We start from the raw sequence: 7,728 nt of genomic DNA on the forward strand, positions 1-7,728 counted from the left end.
GATGTCCAGATTTAGCCCGCCACATCAATTTGTGTGGCCCCCTAAAGCGTGGAAATATATGTAAATAAAGAACCTTATCTTTTCTTAATAAATGTATTACATAAATAAATGTACCACATACAATTACATATATTTACACTTTAATCATGTCTAATAAAACAAAATATAACATCATACATTTCAATACAATATTGTTCAAACAAAGACAAATACTTAAATATCTGTTCGACTAACGATTTCAAACCAAGTAATCCAACAAAATGTTCATGTAAACATTTCACAGTAAACATTTTTTACAGTAAAATCCACACACAGTATAGAGCAGGGGTCGGGAACCTTTTTGGCTGAGAGAGCCATGAATGCCAAATATTTCCGTGACAGCCATATCATATTTTTTAACACTGAACACAACTAAATGCGTGCATTTTTTTATGTAAAATCAACATTTTTAGAGTATAATTAGTCTGTAATTATTTTTAATAACATTTTTATTTCTTGAACAGGTGGGGTAGAAAACGGATGGATGGATTAAAATGCATGAGAATGTTTTATATTTTGAACGTTACTTTTAACATTGTGATTACCAGTGGAATTATTCATTCAAGTAATGTCAGCTAAAATTTATCTGAGAGCCAGATGCAGTCATCAAAAGAGCCACGTCTGGCTCTAGAGCCATAGGTTCCCTACCCCTGGTATAGAGTAATAATACACTATAAAGCACATCAACATGAAAAAAAACAGTGGTACCATTTTCCTTCTATCCATTTTCTACCGCTTGTCCATTTCATGGTTCTGTGAGGTGCTAGAGCATATCTCAGCTGCATTCGGGGGGAAGGCGGTATAGCTCGGTTGGTGGAGCGGCCGTGCCAGCAACTTGAGGGTTGCAGGTTCGATCCCTGCTTCTCCCATTCTAGTCACTGCCGTTGTGTCCTTGCGCAAGACACTTTACCCACCTGCTCCCAGTGCCACCCACACTGCTTTGAATGTAAAAAAATAGAAATTGGGTCTCACTATGTAAAGCGCTTTGAGTCACTAGAGAAAAAGTGCTATACAAATATACTTAACTTCACACCCTGGACAAGTCGCCACCTCATCGCAGGGCCAACAGATAGACAGACAACATTCACCCCTCCATTTAATTTAATTCCATGTATTTGTCTATTTTATATGCTGTAAAAAAACAACGACCTGCAAATATTACAGTAAAATTGTGGCGACTGAGCTGCCAGCGTTATAAAGTACAATCTAAATATTTGGTTTTGTACAGCGTACGTAAAAAAAAAAAGAAGACATTTATACACATGTTTTATACATACACATCTATATTCATACTGAATTTTATTCACTGTTAAAAGTGGCCCTCAATGAAAACAAGTTTGACACGTCTGGTCCAGAGTGTACCCCGCCTTTTGCTCAAAGTCAGCTGGAACAGGCTCCAGTTTACCCATTGTCATGATGTGGCAACTGGGTTGCAGTGCCTGGTCTTCGGGCTACCATTGATGACACCTGATAACCATTTCCTCCTGACTTCTTAAGCTTTTCAGTCCTTTCATTGGGCACCAGTAATTTCCTGATGGTTCACCCTTCCAATCGTGTTCATCTTCTCTGCCCTGGTTTCACTCATGCTTCCCATTTCTGTGGCTTTGTGTGCATCATGTTCTCCACACCATTGGCGTGCACACTCAGCTTTTTTGAGTGCGCTTTTTGTTATTATTCTTATTATTATTGATCTGCGTTGAGGTCCTACTCCGGCAAAAGCCGATCGTGACAACAATCACCCTAATGAAGATAGGTGGTATAGAAAATGGATGGATAAATGGATAGGGGAAATGGGAATCTTTGGCCACGTCATGATTTTATTACGATTCAGGAGTTATGATTCAATTAAAAATTGATTAATAAGCAGATTTAATTTATTTATATTGATGCAGTTTTACATTTATTTTCGTTTAATTAAATAAGCGTTTATCATTTGCAATTTTTAAAAAACATCCATCCATCCATTTTTTCCCGCTTATTCCCTTTCTCGGGGGGCGCTGGTGCCTATCTCAGCTACAATCGGGCGGAAGGCGGGGTACACCGTGGACAAGTCGCCACCTCATCGCAGGGTCCAACACAGATAGACAGACAACATTCACAATCACATTCACACACTAGGGCCAATTTAGTGTTGCCAATCAACCTATCACCAGGTGCATGTCTTTGGAGGTGGGAAGAAGCCTGTGAACCCACGCATTCACGGGGAGGACATGCAAACTCCACTCAGAAAGATCCCGAGCCCGGGATTGAACCCAGGACTACTCAGGACCTACGTACCGTGAAGTTTTAAAAAACAATGCATTTGTAAAAAGAAATTCCCACCCCATTTATTAAATTCATGGAAATGTGGAAAATACAGTGGGACAAAAAAAGTATTTGGTCAGCCACCGATTGTGCAAGTTCTCCCACTTAAAATGATGACAGAGGTCTGTAATTTTCATCATAGGTACACTTCAACTGTGAGAGACAGAATGTGAAAAAAACAAACAGGAATTCACATTGTAGGAATTTTAAGGAATTTATTTGTAAGTTATGTTGGAAAATTTGGTCAACCATTCAAAGCTCTCACTGATGGAAGGAGGTTTTGGCTCAAAATCTCACGATACATGGCCCCCATTCATTCTTTCCTTAACACGGATCAATCGTCCTGTCCCCTTAGCAGAAAAACAGCCCCAAAGCATGATGTTTCCACCCCCATGCTTCACAGTAGGTATGGTGTTCTTGGGATGCAACTCAGTATTCTTCTTCCTCCAAATACGACAAGTTGAGTTTATACCACAATAGACACATGGATGATACAGCAGAGGATTGGGAGAATGTCATGTGGTCAGATGAAACCAAAATAGAACTTTTTGGTATAAACTCAACTCCTCGTGTTTGAAAGAAGAAGAATACTGAGTTGCATCCCAAGAACACCATACCTACTGTGAAGCATGGGGGTGGAAACATCATGCTTTGGGGCTGTTTTCCTGCTAAGAGGACAGGACGATTGATCCGCAGTTAAGGAAAGAATAAATGGGGCCATGTATCGTGAGATTTTCAGCCAAAACCTCCTTCCATCAGTGAGAGCTTTGAATGGTTGACCAAATACTTATTTTCCACCATAAATTACAAATAAATTCTTTTAAATTCTTACAATGTGAATTTCTGGATATTTTTTTTTCACATTCTGTCGCTCACAGTTGAAGTGTACCTATGATGAAAATTACACACCTCTGTCATCATTTTAAGTGGGAGAACTTGCACAATCGGTGGCTGACTGAATACTTTTTTGCCCCACTGTAAGTGCACCACAATAAAGGAACTAGTCGGATCTCTTGGTGAGGTGGCTCGCTGTAACTTTCTAACTGTCTGCATTAATTATTTGCAGTTTATAAATCAATTATTGATGGTTACTAATCGATTTTATAATCGTCCATGTTTGAATTGCGATGCATATAAAAATAGATTATTTCCCCCACCTCTAATTGATAGTTTGTATGAGCGTGTTTTCCAGCAGGTTTGGCCGGAAACAGGAAACTCCACACCTGAAGAGGAAGTGATGTCACTTACCTGCAAAAGCTAATGTTAGCGCATGCCAACACAGAACCCCTCCACTCCTCTTTGGGCCAGGAGCGCATGCTGCACCTCCTGAGGAGGAATAAACTGCTCCCATGTCAGATATTCCCTGGAAAGTACAGGATAGCCAACGGCAGTATTAAGGTTAAAGAGCATTTTGAGAGGCAAGGGCAGGTGGGGGGTGTTATGTTGTAGCTCTGAGGATGTGATGTCGACAGAAGGGGGGGTCTGAGCGTAGCGCCATGCTAGCCCCTAGCCACCCTCCTCCAACCGCCATCTGATGTGAGGTAACATGTGAGGGTGAGCATCCATCTGTCTGCGCTATACGCTAGCAGAAGGTGCAGCTAATGAGGCTTGATTCGCCACTGCACCTGCCTCCAATCTGGGAGGGGTGGGGGTTAGTGATGGTTGCATGTGTGTGTGTGTGTGTGTGCGTGCGTGTGCGGCAAGGGATGTTCCATCTTGCTATAGCCGCAACCTCCACCTCCCTCCCTCAAGGTGTAATCATTGCTTAGCTTGTATGGGAGCGCCTGCAGGTTGCTGGATCATGGGAATTAATTAGGAAATAGGTGAGGCCCTGGGTTGAACCAGCCTTTTGACCCGCCTCTAAACATCCTCACGTTACAAAGCGCACCATTCCAGAGGGGAAGCAGAAGGTCTTATCACTAGCGTTGGCGTTTTAGACCTACGTGACTTGAATCGTGCGCCATAAACAAAAACGATGACACCCCTGATATTTCATCATTGTACAGTACTAGACCAACGGTAGAGAGGTGTCAATCACTATGCTTCCATGCGCTAAATTAGTCTGATTTCTCAAATAGTTAGTTTTTCTGTGTTTTCACACCTACAGTACGTGTGAAGTCCAAGAGTCCATGCACTCTCTCTAAGGCTATGTCTACACCAGGGGTAACCAACATTTTTGAAACCAAGAGCTACTTCTTGGGTACTGATTAATGCCAAGGGCTACCAGTTTGATACACACTTAAATACATTGCCAAAAATAGCCAATTTGCTCAATTTACCTTTAATAAATAAATCTATACATAAAAAAATGGGTATTTCTGTCTGTCATTCCGTCGTACATGTTTGTTTTTTTTACGGAAGGTTTTTTGTAGAGAATAAATGATGAATAAAACACTTAATTGAACGGTTTAAAAGAGGAGAAAACACAAAAAAAATTTAAATTACATTTTGAAACATAGTTTATCTTCAATTTCGAGTCTTTAAAATTCAAAATTCAACCAAAAAAAAAAAAGAAAAGGAAAAACTAGCTAATTTGAATCTTTTTGAAAAAATTAAAAAAAGAATTTATGAAACATCATTAGTAATTTTTCCTGATTAAGATTAATTTTAGAAATGTTGATGATATGTTTCAAATAGGTTAAAATCCAATCTGCACTTTGTTAGAATATATAACAAATTGGACCAAGCTATATTTCTAACAAAGACAAATAATTATTTCTTCTAGATTTTCCAGAACAAAAATTTGAAAATAAATTCAAAAGACTTTGAAATAAGATTTAAACTTGATTATAAAGATTTTCTAGATTTGCCAGAATAATTTTTTTTTGAAATTTAATCATAATAAGTTCGAAGAAATATTTCACAAATATTCTTCATCTAAAAAACAGAAGCTAAAATGAAGAATTAAATTAAAATGTATTTATTATTCTTTACAATAAAAAAAACAAATTTACTTGAACATTGATTTGAATGGTCATGAAAGAAGAGGAAGGAATTTAAAAAGTAAAAAGGTGTATGTATTTAAAAATCCTAAAATCATTTTTAAGGTTGTATTTTTTCTCAAAAATTGTCTTTCTGTAAGTTATAAGAAGCAAAGTAAAAAAATAAACACATTTATTTAAACAAGTGAAGACCAAGTCTTTAAAATATTTACTTGGATTTTCAATTTCTATTTGAGTTTTGTATCTCTTAGAATTAAAAATGTCGAGTAAAGCGAGACCAGCTTGTTAGTAAATAAATAAAATTAAAAAAATATAGGCAGCTCACTGGTAAGTGCTGCTATTTGAGCTATTTTTAGAACAGGCCAGCGGGCGATTCATCTGGTCCTTACAGGCGACCTGGTGCCCGCGGGCACTGCGTTGGTGCCGCCTGGTCTACACTAAACCGGATAACCCATTAAACGAATAATTATTTAGGCTACGTCCCGTTTCAGCCGCACTAAACCATTGTTTAATGTCTCCCTCCTCAGACAAATTTTTACAAGGGTAAGTGCACCGTCTATTTGTTGAATAAATGGGTCTTAGCTTTGTATGGACTCATTGATTGTTTACAAACTGAGTTCGGAGAGGACGTGACGCCAGAAAGACCACGCCCCACACAGGAAGTGACATCAGAAAGAATGCGCCACAGCCAGCTTCATAACAAGCCGTTGGATAACTCGGCAGCAACCACTGGAAAGTCATCCAGACATGCCAATGTTTCTTGCTGATTGTATTGTACCATATGTCCCGGCAAGAAATCAGCGTTCAAAGGACTCCGGCTTATTAGTGATTCCTAAAGCCCAAAAAAAGTCTGCGGGCTATAGAGCCTTTTCCACTCGGGCTCCAGTACTCTGGAATGCCCTCCCGGTAACAGTTCGAGATGCCACCTCAGTAGAAGCATTTAAGTCTCACCTTAAAACTCATTTGTATTCTCTAGCCTTTAAATAGACTCCCATTTTAGACCAGGTGATCTGCCGTTTCTTTTCTTTTTCTCCTCTGTCCCACTCTCCCTTATGGAGGGGGTCCGGTCCGATGGCCATGAATGAAGTACTGGCTGTCTAGAGTCGGGACCCAGGTATAAAAGTAAGTGCATCTCTATATTCCTTCAAAACCGCTCTAAAACAACACCTCCAGGCAACTTCAACACTTTACTAATACCCTCCTCCATTCACATCCCATCTCCCCGGATTATAAACAACTCAAATGTACTTCTAATGTATATACTTGATCTTATGCTATCTGAACTCACTATGTTCTCTGCTGGCTGTACATATCCTACTAAGTAAGACCTACACTGTTTCAATGTCCACATTTCTCTGTTGATGCAATTGTTGATGACTGAAGAACTGATATCAACCAAAGCTCCTCATCCCACCCCCCGGATTGTAAATAATGTTAATAATTCAATGTACATACTATGATGATTAACTTGTGTGATGACTGTATTATGTTGATAGTATATATTTGTACCATGAATTGATTAACGTGGACCCCGACTTAAACAAGTTGAAAAACTTATTCGGGTGTTACCATTTAGTGGTCAATTGTACGGAATATGTACTGTACTGTGCAATCTACTAATAAAAGTATCAAATCCATCAGGATGGACCGCTCGTCCAGAGTCAGGACCCAGGATGGACCGTTGCCTGTGTAGCGGTTGGGGACATCGCTGCGCTGCTGATCCGCCTCCGCTTGGGATGGTTTCCTGCTGGCTCCGCTGTGGACGGGACTCTCGCTGCTGTGTTGGATCCGCTTTGGACTGGACTCTTGCGGCTGTGTTAGATCTACTATGGATTGGACTTTCACAGTATTATGTTAGACCCGCTCGACATTAATTGCTTTCGGTCCCCTAGTGGTCCCTAATATGCGGTCCTCTCCAAGGTTCTCATAGTCATCATTGTCACCGACGTCCCACTGGGTGTGAGTTTTCCTTGCCCTTATGTGGGCCTACCGAGGATGTCATAGTGGTTTGTGTTGTGGTTTGTGCAGCCCTTTGAAACACTAGTGATTTAGGGCTATATAAGTAAACATTGATTGATTTATCGATTTCTCCTTCTTGTACATGTACAGGCGCTTTTTGAAATCACACATCAATACCTTAAGAGAAGGAAACGGGCAATTGCGGCTATTTTGGATACAACACATCTCAGGCGGCAACATAGCAACGTTGAGCAACGGTTTTGGATAAGGCCTGGAAGAACGGCTGCCTCCTGGGATATGTTCGTCAACGAGTGTGTTGTGTCAAAGGGATGGTAAGAGAACTTTCAATTGTTCAGTTCAGCTGTGATTCGACTTAGTGAAAAAATGTGTCCATTAGTTGAAGGAGAGACGACAATTTGGGCTCCTCTGGACAAGGGAAGACTACGAAAAATAGTGAATGCATTTGGACTGGCAAAGCAGACTA

Source organism: Nerophis ophidion, linkage group LG10, assembly GCF_033978795.1.
Source record: "Nerophis ophidion isolate RoL-2023_Sa linkage group LG10, RoL_Noph_v1.0, whole genome shotgun sequence".
NCBI classification, from domain to species: Eukaryota; Metazoa; Chordata; class Actinopteri; order Syngnathiformes; family Syngnathidae; genus Nerophis; species Nerophis ophidion.